This window comes from Bos indicus, chromosome 14 (assembly GCF_029378745.1).
Source record: "Bos indicus isolate NIAB-ARS_2022 breed Sahiwal x Tharparkar chromosome 14, NIAB-ARS_B.indTharparkar_mat_pri_1.0, whole genome shotgun sequence".
NCBI classification, from domain to species: domain Eukaryota; kingdom Metazoa; phylum Chordata; class Mammalia; order Artiodactyla; family Bovidae; genus Bos; species Bos indicus.
Window position 1 is genome coordinate 13274607 of NC_091773.1, and position 15267 is coordinate 13289873.

Consider the following 15267-nt stretch of genomic DNA (forward strand, 5'->3'; position numbering starts at 1 on the left):
TCCTGAGGAAAAAGGAAAACCTAAATTTCGATTAACTCCCTGATACCTTAGCAGTCAGGCTTCTCCAGTAGCTGGTGATAAAGAACCCACTTGCCAATGCAGGAGACGTGGGTTCGATGCCTGGATTAGGAAGATCCCCTGGAGAAGGAAATGGCAATGCACTCCAGTAATCTTGCCTGGGAAATTCCATGGACAGAGGAGCCTGGTGGGCTACAGTCCATGGGCTCACAAAAGGGTTGAACACAACTTAGCGATTAAACGACAACCATCACCTTAATTGCCCTTTCTCCCACAGTCTCCTTCTCACAAAAGGAAATCTGCCAATGACGTCTATTGTCATTCCAAGCCTTTGTCAGAATCTCAGGATACACAGCAGCTCTTTCTGGACACTTAGTGAACATAGGTTGGGCTTTGGACTCATCATTTTGGGTGAGATGGGTCTTCCCCAGACAGACTTGGACACCATAGACAAATCCTAGCCACTTTCCAAGTCCTGGTTTCGTTATCAGTATGATGGAAATAGTGCTCACTTTGAGAATTCTTGTGAGGATGAAACCATCAAATGTTGAGTACTCAAAGCAATGGTTACCCTTGCTGCATGTTACTTGAAAGAAGGGTAAATAAAACCCGGTTTTGAAAGGCATATGAAGGGCACGTATCATTTTCTTGGTCTTCCTCTTTATATTTATTATGAATCACTGTCCGAGAGTCTTTTTTTCTTGTCAAGGAATGGAGAAGACCCGCTTGTCCACCTTTTCACACCGAGGGAGGCATGGCTTGCCCTCTGGCTGTTTGCGGCTGCTCTCGCGTGGGCTTGTCTTAGGGAGTCACCACAGAAGCACCCTCAGACCTTTCTGAGGTCAAATCAGCCTATGGTTAGTGTCCTAGTTGCTCTTCTCTGTCTTTTCCTTTAGGTTACTGATAGCCACTCTGCAAAGAAGTATCGTGAACCAGAGTGACTCTGAAACTCCAATGTAAAGGTCATCAGATTCTTTTGGGGTGAGTAGCTGCACTTTTGGCCTCCAGAGGCCCCCGAGGGGTAAGGAGTATGCTCTTTCATAATTCCATGCCATATGCTATTCCTTTGCCTGAATTTTGTGCTTTCTTCCTCTCCATGTTCCCAGAACAACTTGGCAAAATCTTAATCTTTTTTTTAAAGCTTTAGCATGTTATTGCCTCCACAAAAACTTCTCTTTCTACATTACATTAACATTTAATAAGATCACATTACTGTAACTGGAGTTGGTCTCTGTAAAGTTTGTGGCACGATGAATGTACCCCTTTCTCTACCAAGAATACATAGCTTTAGGGTCCCCATTTCTCCCTGATCTATCTAATAGCTGGAGAATCTCTCCAAGTTCCTTTCGTTCTGTTTCTTACACATTTTGGGGTCTCTAGGTGAATCTAAGTACCTTTGGATGGGAGATGGTCCACTTGGCTTGGTCTCACTTCAGTGTACTTTCTATGGCAGAGGTTGTATCCATACCTCAGCTATAGGGAATTCCGTGGCTCCAGCGATGGCCACAGTATAATAACTTCATGTCCTACAGAAGAGCGCCAGCTGAATTTGGAATTCAGGCCTTTGGAATCAAAGACTTTTCCTTTTTCTTTAGTGGCATAAGGCAAGGGGGATTGAGACTGGGTAGAACAATACTCAGGGAGACTGTTGCTGCTTGATGGTTTCAAGTCAGGTCAGAAACACACATACTCAAGTCTCATCTGCAGAATATACAGAGGGCTTTGAACAACATAACAAAAGATTGGAAAAAATTCTTGGGAGAAAGCATGGGAGTATGTTTTCCCCACAAGGTTTTCTCTCCTTGAGAATTAGCATGAGAATTAGCAACAGTTTTCCCAAAATATGCACTCAGTTGCTCAGTCATGGCCAACTCTTTGTGACCCCATGGACTGTAGCCCACCAGGCTCCTTTGTTCATGGAATTCTCCAGCCAAGAATACTGGAGTAGGTTGCCATTTCCTTCTCCAGGGGATCTTCCCAACCCAGGGACTGAACATGCATATCTTGGGTCTTCTGCACTGGCAGGTGGATTCTTAACCTCTGCGCCACCTAGGAAGCCCTACCAAGCAAATAGGGTTGGGGTCATGCAACTGAATTTTGGACAAAGCAGTGTGCATAGAAATGATGGAAGACACTCGAGACATAGTCTTTCAAGACCGGACCCTCTGGCTCTGGTTTCCTTTTCAAGGTGATGTGGAGTGAGTTCCAGAGGCAGAGTTTCAGGATGAAGGTGAGCAACCCAGCTCACACTGGACTGTGAAAGGGGGACAAGCCTGTTACGTCACTGCTATGTCAGTGCTTTTTGTCACCTTGGCATAGACTAGGGCTTCCCAGGTGGCACTAGCGGTAAAGAACCTGTCTGCCAATGCAGGATACATAATACCATGTATTATAGTAATAAAGTTCATTTGGTTACTGGTACACCTGCCCTAATAATCCATGATCTCCTTAAAATCAGGGACCAGAGTTTTGCGTCTTTGCCATCTCTGTATGTCCAACACCCAGCAACCATACTTGGCATAAAGTGATTTGTGGTCCCCCCCACCAAAAAAAATGACCAAGGTACTTGCCTTCCAAAAAACACCTGGATGCTTTTTTCTGCTTTTTCACTTTGTTTGTGGTGGTGGTTTGCATGGACTTGGAAGCTATAGTTCTGTCATAGCTACCAATATTTCTCCTTAGAAAGCCTTTACCTAGGATAACCTCTTTGGGGAGGGCACAAGGACATGTCATGGGGACATGCCCCTCCCCTCTTGTCCATGATTTATAATGAAGCAGTTGCCTCAAGGCTGGAATTATCCTCCATCCCTGCTGGCAGCAGCCACTGGCTTGGTGGGGCCAGCGGGCTGAAGTCCTACTTGGAGCATACTTTGCTTGTGGAGGTTTGTCTCAGATGCCGAGTGCAAGGGTGGCTGGCCATTACACCCAAAATAAACCTGGTGAGTGGCCCTCCTCATAACTTGTTTCTCGACTGAAGAAAATAGCTCAGGAAATGAAATTTTGAGGACTCAGATAGTGAGAGGGCATAACATCATAAGAGTTTAGAGATGAAAGGACACTTTAAGACCTTTTCCTAATCTTCCTACTCAGAAAACACGAACCACAGAGCAAAGTGGTTCACCCAAAATCAAAACAATTGAGAGCAGAAAAGCCAGAGTTACAATTAAGTTGCTGAAGAACATGCAGATACTCTTTTCATCTCACTCTTGAATTGATCAAACATCTTTTTTCTGACAATGTATAGGGACCCGAAGTTGGGCCATACCTATAATTGTAGTGGCTATTATTTAGTCACTAAGTCATGCCTGACTCTTTGCGACCCCATGGACTATGGTCTGCCAGGCTCCTCCATCCATGGGATTTTCCAGGCAAGAATGCTGGAGCAGGTTGCCATTTCCTTCTCCAGAGGATCTTCTTAGCCCAGGGGAGGTCAAACCCACATGTCCTGTTTGGCAGGGTTCTTTATCACTGAGCCACCTGGGAAGCCCCAATACCTATGATACCCATCATATATTGTGTTCAAAGTTTTACAGTATATGAATTATCTAATCTTACCTCAAAAACCCTATTCTCTATTCTGCAGAGGAAGCAATTCAATGTCTGAATAGACTGAAATACCTATCTGCCTAAGACCCAGGATCATAACCTCATTTTATGGCAATTTGATGCCACTCGGAAATGAGTGAGCATGTTGTAACCTCAAAACTCAAGACCTTCCTAAATGCCAGAGCACACCCTCAGCCAAACAGTGAGACACACCTCCTGTCATCAGGCCACAGGACCACATCCACTTGCCCTGCCGACATCAAGCCTTTCGAGTGGTTCCTTTTGCTTTGGAACCTCTGACTGATTCCCTCAATTTTGGCTTTATCTCTGCTGCCAACTCCTTGTGTGATCTTTATAAAGTTACTTCACCTCTTTCCCTCATTCTCCTTGTAGCTGAAAAAAAGCATCTGGAGTGGGCCAAAGATGACAAACAGAGTCACCTCAAAGCTGACTAAACAGAGTCACCTCAAAGCTGACTCCAAAAAGTTATGAGTCAAAGTCTGAGTCTCTGCGTTGAAAATCATTTTGAAGCCACTGACGGGCATGGTGGAAGCGTACGAATGATTAGTGATGCTTGCCGTAGATGTTAAGGCATTGTGTGATATACCATGTGACTTGCCATCCACAGACCAGAGGGTATTTAGGGTCCCTCCAAGTTCTAATGAAGTCCTCCCTGAATTGGAAATAAAGAATTAGTTACTTACTCCTTTCCTCTATCCCAGAAACTTGAAGTCTTGGAAAAGAACTTTGATGGTGAAGCAAGAAATAGAAAATCCAATATTTTGCCCAGTGGAGAAGCACTCTCTTACCACCCATCAGAAGGGAACATGATGCTTCTTCCTGAGCTGTAACCTGGGTGGGTGTAAGCTGGGTGAACCACAAATGCTTAAAGTAGAGAGGCAGAGGGAAACCGGGATGCCAGAGGACGTGATCAGTGCTATTTCTAGGTTTAAAAAGTTTCATTATAAAGTTATTTGAGGCCTATACAATCTCCCCGTATCTGGGTGATCAGGAATAGGGCAAGCAGAGCCAGAGGAGTAAAGTGGCATTTTATTTCATACACATTTACTGAGAATCTCCTCCGTGTTATGCACCGTGTTAGTTAAATAAACAATCAACAAAACACAGTCCCTAGCATCATAGAATTTATCAGCTGTAGTAGAGGTGACCAACTATACATCAGAAATAAATGCTTCCCCTTCAGAGATGAGAGTTGTCACTGGGAAGAGGCTGTCCAGGCAGAAATTACCTTTCTCAGCCTCTTTCAAAATCATGCCAGGCCTTACAGTGAATTCTTATCAATAGAATGAGTAGAAGGGATGTGCTACACTTGCAGCCTAAGGAGCTGATGTGCCTACTACACTTTCTTTTTCCCCCTTTCCTGTATGAACACAATTTCCTAGAGGATTTGGGGGCCATGATGACCCAGATCACTTTTGGAAAGCTAACTGCTAACTATTAACACCTGCATCCAACTGCTAAGATGAGCACAAAATACACTTTGACTACATGTGAAAATATAAGCCACTGAGGCTTTGGAGTTCATTTGTTAAATCAGCCAGGGTTTCTTCAACAGATACACCCTATGGTGTTTGGGGCAGATGAATAAACCAGAAGTTACAATGTCACTTAATTTTTTGACCTGATAATCCTATGTGCTATGGGAATATGGATCTGGGGTCAGGAAAAACTTTCTGATTAAAACTAAACATAGCTATGGGAAAGGGTATGGGCAGTGTGGAGTTGGAGGGGTCAGAGGAAATAGCAGGTGCCAGAGGCCAGAGGAAAGAAGGAACATGGCCCCTTTCTCTAAAAAGCAGGATTGAAAGCTTGGGAGTTAAGGTTCAAGCAGGGAATGGGTAGCAGACAGGATGAAGGGATGAACAGAGATAGATCATGACATGGTGGAAGTTTTGACTTTGAAGTAGAGACATCATTGTTTTCCACTCTCTAGCACAATGTCAGCTCCAAAGAAGGAGTAAATATATATTTGTTGCCTGCTACATTAACAAATGAGTGGACTGTCTAAGAGCCTATTGTACTAGCTCAGATGGAAGACTATGAGACATAAACAAAGGTGTGTGCCTGCCAAGTAACTTCAGTTGTGTCTGACTCTGCAACCCAACGGACCATAACCCGCCAGGTTCCTCTGTCCATAGGATTCTCAAGGCAAGAATACTGGAGTGGGTTGCCATGCCCTCCTCCAGAGAATCTTCCCAACTCGGGGATCGAACCTGGGTTTCTTTAGTCTCCTGCATTGGCAGGTAGGTTCTTTACCATTAGGGCTACCTGGGAAGCCCATAAACAAAGGTAATGGAAGGTAATTGATGCGGAGATAGTTGAGAAACTTAGTTAACAAGTGGTCATTTGGGTGTAGATATACAAGGATGGTGTCCAGGTTCATTTTACTTGGTGAGTTGTTACTTGGATATACAAAAATTGGCATGTGTCACGGACTGTTACAAGCCTTTTATGTATGGCCTTTTATGCAATCTGGGTTGTGAAGATCTTTTTTGTACAATGTCACGAACCTCCGTCCATAGTTCATCAGCCACTCTGTCTATCAGATCTAGTCCCTTAAATCTAATTCTCACTTCTACTGTATAATCATAAGGGGACAACAGACTGGTTCCAAATAGGAAAAGGAGTACATCAAGGCTGTATATTGTCACCCTGCTTATTTAACTTATATACAGAGTACATCATGAGAAACGCTGGGCTGGCAGAAGCACAGCTGGAATCAAGATTGCCAGGAGAAATATCAATAACCTCAGATATGCAGATGATACCACCCTTATGGCAGAAAGTGAAGAGGAACTCAAAAGCCTCTTGATAACAGTGAAAGAGGAGAGTGAAAACGATGGCTTAAAGCTCAACATTCAGAAAACTAAGATCATGGCATCCGGTCCCATAACTTCATGGGAAATAGATGGGGAAACAGTGTCAGACTTTATTTTTTTGGGCTCCAAAATCACTGCAGATGGTGACTGCAGCCATGAAATTAAAAGACTCTTACTCCTTGGAAGGAAAGTTATGACCAACCTAGACAGCATATTAAAAAGCAGAGACATTATTTTGCCAACAAAGATCTGTCTAGTCAAGGCTATGGTTTTTCCAGTAGTCATGTATGGATGTGAGAGTTGGACTATAAAGAAAGCTGAGCACTAAAGAATTGATGCTTTTGAACTGTGGTGTTGGAGAAGACTCTTGAGAGTCCCTTGGAGTACAAAGAGATCCAAGCAGTCCATCCTAAAGGAGATCAGTCCTGGGTATTCATTGGAAGGACTGATTTTGTTGAAGCTGAAACTCCAATACTTTGGCCACCTGATACAAAGAGTGACTCATTTGAAAAGACTCTGATGCTGGGAAAGATTGAGGGCAGGAGGAGAAGGGAATGACAGAGGATGAGATGGCTGGATGGCATCACTGACTCAATGGACATGAGTCTGAGTATGCTCCGGGAGTTGGTGATGTACAGGGAGGCCTGGTGTTCTGCATTTCATGGGGTCACAAAGAGTCGGACATGACTCAGCGAGTGAACTGAACTGAACTGAATTTATGTAATCCTTATAAAACCCTATGAGTTAAAGCTAAGATAAATATCAGATGAGAAAAATGTGGCACAGAGAGATTAAAAATGTATCCCATGGACACACAGTAAGTTACCACTGGAGCCAGGAGTTAAACTCAGTCTGGCTTTGGAGTCTGTGCTATCAATGATGCAAGGTTTTTATCTGCTATTACATGACATAGGAGAGAAATCTGCATTGTGAGGGAGAAAATGAGTTCAAATTTAGATTTGTGAAATGTAAGCTGTCTGGGGAACATGCAAGTAGAAAGATCAAGTAGGCAGTTGGATTCTTGTAGTATCATAGATGAAGATTGTACCTAAAGTTCAAACTCTGAGAAAATCATCACAGGAATACTGAGAGTTTATTATGGTTAGTATAAAATTGCTAATAAAGAAAACAACCATATGAGTGCAGACAACATGAGATGAAAATAGTTGGTGGCATAAAAAACATCAGTGGGCACCAGAGGTTGTGCATAAAGAAAGAACAGGAAGATTGAAAAGGAGTCAGACAAAGACCCTTGCCTTAGTTAAATCAGATGAAGGATCTCACTGATTTCTCAAGGAGAGAGGGCCCAGGAATCACCAGCATAACAAGTATTATGTATGTGGGCTGTTCCCTAATTTTTTGGCAATTAATGCTATAGGAGCTATTTAATTTTGCAGTAGCTACTTAAATGGTTTCCACTCCACATGGTGTATTTGTTCACTTAAAGTTAATTTCTGTAATAAAATCTTGATGAAAGAAATCCTACCACATACTGTAAGAGAAGAACAGAGATGCCTGAACAGATAAATAATAACTGTATTCACAACTGTAGATGCCAGCACCTCTTACAGAAGAACTGGAAGAGCGATGATTCCTATTTGAATGTTTTGTAAGTTACGTTAATGTTCTGTGTGTCTGTTAGATTAAAACAAGGACAATAGAGCCAACTGAAAGGTCTATTTTTTTGAGAGAAATTACTAAATTAGTAAATACATTAACAAAAAGCCCACAAGACCCTGTGTGCTAAGTCGCTTCAGTCGTGTGTGACTCTGTGCAACCCTATGGGCTGTAGCCTGCCAGGCTCCTCTGTCCATGGGGTAGGTGACTCAGTTCCCGTAAGGTAGGTGACACAAATAAGGTCATGTGATATAAAGAGTTTTCCTGGGATGCAGGAGAGGCAGGAGACATGAGTTCAATCCCTGGCTCGGGAACATCCCCTGGAGGAGGGCATGGCAACCCCTCCAGTATTCTTGCCTGGAGAATCCCATGGACAGAGGAGCCTGGCAGACTATGGTCCATGGGGTTTCAAAGAGTTGGATACAGCTGAAGCCACTGAGTATACACAGTAAGACGTGTTACAGGGGAGGAATACTGAGTTTAGGGAACCCGGATCTTTTTTATAATGAGCACCAAGCACTGTCAAATCTTTGCCCCAGCATTTAACTGTATCATATTAGACAGTAAATAAGCCTGTCTTCTGTCTTCTATCTCTAGCTTTCATGGTTGTCTGCTATACAAACATTCAGGAAAAAGCCTAGAACAAAGCAAAGCAGAGTTTCTGCTTGTAAGATGTGCAAAAATGCAAAAGACCCATGGAAAATTGTCTCTGAATGATGATATGGTATAGACTACAAAGTTCCTACTTAATATTCATCTTCTTCCACTTAGTAAGAGAAGCTAACTATATACCAGACAGAAATGTGCCAGATTGAAGACTGTGTTAGAGCTGGAGCTCCAGCAGCCCTTTTGTGACTGAAGGCTCACACCAAAAAGGGTAGAATATAGGAACAGGAAGAGTATGGGTCCATGATAGCAATATAGACTGCTTATCTCCAGATTATATATGAATGAATAAATCTTTATGTGTTTATGTCATTATATTGGGTTTTGCAGTATAATGGTATATTAGCAGTAATATACTAATAGTTCCTATTATTAATAGTCAGTGAGTTCACTCACTCAGTTGTGTCTGACTAATACTGATGAGGAAAGCATTCTATACCCATGGGGGCTAAGTCACTTCAGTCATGTGTGACTCTGTGCAACCCCATGGACTGCAGCCTGCCAGGCTCTTCTGTCCATTGGACTCTCCAGGCAAGAATATTGGAATGGGTTGCCTTGCCCTCCTCCAGGGGATCTTCCCAATCCAGTTATCAAACCCAGGTCTTCTGCATCTCCTGCATTGGCAGGCCAGTTCTTTACCACTAACACCACCTAGGAAGCCCCACAAGACCCATAGAACATGATTAAACGAGAGCCAGAGTACTTATTCTTCCCACGTGTATTTTTTCTGCTCATACCTAAAGACAGCACTCTTTTTATAAACCCACAAATATATCTTGGCTTCTTTTAGCTAAGTTTTGACCCCTAGTTTTTCATAATAATAACATGTGTTTTCTCAATTGAATGATGCTTTAAATTTTGGAAGTGCTTTTGCATCTAATCCTTTCTTAATCTTCACACAACTCAGGGACAGAAATCAGCTCCATTTTATAAATGAGGGATCTAGCGTTTAGAGAAAATTGTCTTATTAACACTGCTTGTACTATGCATGTGTGTTCAGTAGCTCAGTCCTGCCCAACTCTTTGCAACCCTGTGGACTATAGCCCAACAGGTGCCTCTGCCCATGGGATTTCACAGGCAAGAATATCGGAGGGGGTTGCCATTTTCTACTCCAAGGGATCGTCCCAAAACCAGGGATTGAACCCACTGCCCTTCTGTCTTATGCACTGGCAGGTTGATTGTTTACCACTAGCGTTACCGATTCATTGAGCACTTATCCCTGTTTTGGATACCTTGAAGGCATTTCATGCACATTTTTTTGTATCTTCTTAATAAATCCATGCAGTAGGTGTACTTACTCTGCTTTTACATATGAGGAAACGGAGACTTAGAGAGTGAAGGATGCTGCCCAAAGACCAGGAGTGGTATGTTTTGAAGAGACACTTTACTCAAGTCTTCTGACTCTCTATCCTGGCAATGCCCTTTCTCCTACTCTTCACATACAGCCTCGTCTAAGCCAGACTGTGTTTCTGAACTAGGAAGTTTCCCAGGGTTCACAAGATGCTCTTTGTGTGTGTTGCTCAAGACAATCCATTGCTTTCCAGCTGCCCTTCTCCCCACTGGCTTATCTGTAGACGTCCTGGAAGATGGACACTGTACTTGTATGTGCAATTCCCAATTCGTTACTTCTTGGTGGACTTCATTTCTTATTTTGGGGCCCAGGAGGGTGAACATTGCCCAAGAACATCTTAGGGTTTATTTGGAGCAAACTGCATGTGCGCCTGGTCAGTCGCTCAGTCGTGTCCAACTCTGCGACCCCATGGACTGCAGCCTGCCAGGCTCCTCTGTCCATGGGATTTTCCAGGCAAGAATACTGGAGTGGGTTGCCATTTCCTACCCCAGGAGCTCTTTCAGGTAAATTGTGGTCTTTCTTCCTTTCATTCAACTTCAGTGACTGCCTTTTTGCCTGACCCTCCAACTTCCCTATCATTTAAAGTGCTTTTATTGAAACTCTTCTCTGTGCACCTGGATCTGTGCTCCATGCAGTGCATATAAAGACACATATGTTTTGTTGTAAATACAGGAATGTAAACAAATAAGAGTGTGATATGATAAATGCTATTAAAAAAGGTCCTTCAAGATAGAGAGAAGCACAAAGCAGGGAGTAATAAACCATCTCTGAGAGTGAGTTTGATACTTCCAGTTACACTCCCCAAAGCTAGAGTAAATTGAGCTGATTTTCAGAAGATAAAAGATTCCCTGGGCTGGTTTTGGATATCATGTTGAATAACAGATAGAAGAATCAGTCAATCTTCAGGTGCAGGGGTCTAATTTAGCAGGGGACATGCTAGTAACAGTGAGTGGTTCATTATGATTGGAGCAGGGCCTATAAGATGAAGAAAAATAGGGCATAAGGCTGATGAGGCAGGCCAGAGATAGATTTAGAGACGCCTTGGATATCATGTTGGTGCTTCCCTGGTGGCTAAGAGGTTAAAGCGCCTGCCTGGAATGTGGGAGACCTGGGTTCGAACCCTGGGTTGGGAAGATCCCCTGGAGAAGGAAATGGCAACCCACTCCAATACTCCTGCCTGGAGAATCCCATGGATGGAGGAGCCTGGTAGGCTACAGTCCATGGGGTCACAAAGAGTCGGACACGAGTGAGCGACTTCACTTTCACTTTCACTTTGGATATCATGTAAAGAATTTAGACTTCCTCTTGATCTGACCAAGAAAAGACAACCAAGGGTTTTAATCAGGGCAGCAGCATTATGAGACTTTTAAGTTCATACTGGTAGCTTGTTGGAAACTGTTATCTGATAGATTTTGGAGACACTGTTTGAGAGTGGGGTAAAATTTAGAGATAACTAGGGCCTAAGTTAATGTTGATGTAGTGGGAAAGAAAGACAAAGGTTCTAAGAGTTATTTATGAGAGAGTTAGGAGAACCTGAATGGAATGTTGACCAGGGTCATTAAGGTTATTGACATGAAAAAATATGGATGTGATACCCTGCAGCAAGAGAAGAATTCCAGATCCCACAGGTTCCCAAAAGGGGTGAAAATAGTAACTAAGTTTGACTTTGAATGTGTTTTAATTTAAAGTCCATTTGGACATGCAGGTAGAGACAGTGAATGAGCAATTAAAAATACAGGTCTGTCTTTCTCTTTCTGACTTACTTCACTCTATATAATAGGCTCTAGGTTCATCCACCTCATTACATATGGAATCTATAAAGACAGTGCTGATGATCGTACTTGCAGGGCACCAAAGGAGACAAACATTGTGGACCCAGTGGGGGAAGGAGAGGGTGGGATGATATGAGAGAATAACATTGAAACATATACAGTACCGTATGTGAAACAGATAGCCTCTGAGCGTTTGACGTATGTGACCCAGGGAAGCCAAAGCCAGCGCTCTGTGACAACTTAGAGGAGGTGGGATGAGAGGGAAGCGGGAGGGGGATTCAGGTGGACACATGTATGCCTAATGCCGATTCATGTTGATATATGGCAAAAAAAAAAAAAATCACAATATTGTGAATTATCTTCTAATTAAAACAAATAAAATACATTTTAAAAATAGGTCCGGAGTTTAGAAGAACAGTTTGGGCTAGAGATAGAGATTTGAAAATTATCAGCGCACAAATGGTAAATAGAGGTGTTTTGTTTTTCTTTTTTTTAAAGTAGACTTTATTCTACAGTGTGAGAACAGAGGTAGGCAGAGGATGGAAACTCATGGCACGTCAACATTTAAGAGTGAAGAGAGGAAGAAGAGGCAGAGTTCAGCTACTGGATGATTAAAGGAAATCAGAAAGCATTCACGGAGACAAAGGACAAAAGAATTTGAAAGAGTTAAATGTCAACTGAGCAACAAGGAATAAGATAGGGAGTGAAAAAGGGTCAGTTGGCTGTGGCAGTTAGTAGGTCACCAGAGACCTTGGAAGGGGAGTTCTGTGGCGTGATGAGGCCCAAAGCCAAACAGCAGTAGTAGGTTAGGGAGTAAACGGAGCTTAAGCAAGAGAGGGCAGTAAATGCAGACGACTGCTTTAAGAAGCTGGGGTTAGACAGGGTAAGTGGCATTGCTGAAAGTCACGAGGCTCATAAGGACGTCAGACCAAGTGCCCTGATGTATTAAAATGTCCTTTGAGCATTTTCACGTAGTCATTTATTTATTTATCCAAGTATGTATTGGTCACCTACTCTATTCTAGATGCCTGAGAGTTATACCCTTTAGATATTGCATCACACAAAGCAAGGTATGGATAACTGTCAAGAACAATCTAAGATTTCACTCTGCTTGCAAGCTAATAAGTTAGCCTTCCACAGTTTCATGGAGGCTGGCTTAAGACAGGAGACTCCGGGGTCAGAGAAAGAGGACAGTTGATTATTTATAGCAAGAACAGTAACCAGCGTAACACCATTTTCTTAAACCAGGTTCTTCAGCCTCAGATCCCATAGGGTAGGTGACACAAATAAGGTCACGTGATATAAAGAGTTTTCCTGGAATGCAGGAGATGCAGGAGACATGAGTTCAATCCTTGGCTCGGGAAGATCCCCTGGAGGAGGGCATGGCAACCCCTCCAGTATTCTTGCATGGAGAATCCCATGGACAGAGGAGCCTGGCAGACTATGGTCCATGGGGTTTCAAAGAGTTGGACACAGTTGAAGCAACTGAGTATACACAGTAAGAAGTGTTACAGGGGAGGAATACTGAGTTTAGGGAACCCGGATCTTTTTTATAATGAGCACCAAGCATTGTCAAATCTTTGCCCCAACATTTAACTGTATCATATTAGACAGTAAATAAGCCTGTCTTCTATCTTCTATCTCTAGCTTCCATGGTTGTCTGCTCTACAAACATTCAGGAAAAAGCCTAGAACAAAGCAAAACAGAGTTTCTGCTTGTAAGACGTGCCAAAATGCAAAAGACCCATGGAAAATTGTCTCTGAACGATGATATGGTATAGACTATAAAGTTGCTATTTAATATTCATTTTCTTTCACTTAGTTCAGTTCAGTTCAGTCGCTCAGTCGTGTCCAACTCTTTGCGACCCCATGAATCGCAGCACTCCAGGCCTCCCTGTCCATCACCAACTCCCGGAGTTCACTCAGACTCACGTCCATCGAGTCAGTGATGCCATCCAGCCATCTCATCCTCTGTTGTCCCCTTCTCCTCCTGCCCCCAATCCTTCCCAGTATCAAAGTCTTTTCCAATGAGTCAATTCTTTGCATGAGGTGGCCAAAGTACTGGAGTTTCAGCTTCAGCATCATTCCCTCCAAAGAAATCCCAGGGCTGATCTCCTTCAGAATGGGTGGTTGGATCTCCTTGCAGTCCAAGGGACTCTCAAGAGTCTTTTCCAACACCACAGTTCAAAAGCATCAATTCTTTGGCACTCAGCCTTCTTCACAGTCCAACTCTCACATCCATACATGACCACTGGAAAAACCATAGCCTTGACTAGACAGACCTTTGTTGGCAAAGTAATGTCTCTGCTTTTGAATATGCTATCTAGGTTGGTCATAACTTTCCTTCCAAGGAGTAAGTGTCTTTTAATTTCATGGCTGCAGTCACCATCTGCAGTGATTTTGGAGCCCAAAAAAATAAAGTCTGACACTATTTCCACTGTTTATCCATCTATTTCCCATGAAGTGATGGGACCAGATGCCATGATCTTCATTTTCTGAATGTTGAGCTTTAAGCCAACTTTTTCACTCTCCACTTTCACTTTCATCAAGAAGCTTTTTAGTTCCTCTTCACTTTCTGCCATAAGGGTGGTGTCATCTGCATATCTGAGGTTATTGATATTTCTCCTGGCAATCTTGATTCCAGCTTGTGTTTCTTCCAGTCCAGCATTTCTCATGATGTACTCTGCATATAAGTTAAATAAGCAGGGTGACAATATACAGCCTTGACATACTCCTTTTCCTATTTGGAAACAGTCTGTTGTTCCATATCCAGTTCTAAGTCTTGCTTCCTGACCTGCATACAGATTTCTCAAGAGGCAGGTCAGGTGATCTGGTATTCCCATTTCTTTCAGAATTTTCCACAGTTTATTGTGATCCACACAGTCAAAGGCTTTGGCATAGTCAATAAAGCAGAAATAGATGTTTTTCTGGAACTCTCTTGCTTTTTCCATGATCCAGTGGATGTTGGCAATTTGATCTCTGGTTCCTCTGCCTTTTCTAAAACCAGCTTGAATGTCTGGTCATGGTTCACGTATTGTTGAAGCCTGGCTTGGAGAGTTTTGAGCATTATTGTACTAGTGTGTGAGATGAGTGAAGTTGTGCAGTAGTTTTGAGCATTCTATGCCATTGCTTTTCTTAGGGATTGGAATGAAAACTGACCGTTTCCAGTCCTGTGGCCACTGCTGAGTTTTCCAGATTTTCTGGCATATTGAGTGCAGTGTTTTCACAGCATCATCTTTCAGGATTTGAAATAGCTCAACTGGAATTCCATCACCTCCACTAGCTTTGTTTGTAGTGATGCTTCCTAAGGCCCACTTGACTTCACATTCGAGGATGTCTGGTTCTAGGTGGGTGATCACATCATCGTGATTATCTGGGTCATGAAGATCTTTTTTGTACACTTCTTCTGTGTATTCTTGCCACCTCTTCTTAATATCTTCTGCTTCTGTTAGGTCCAT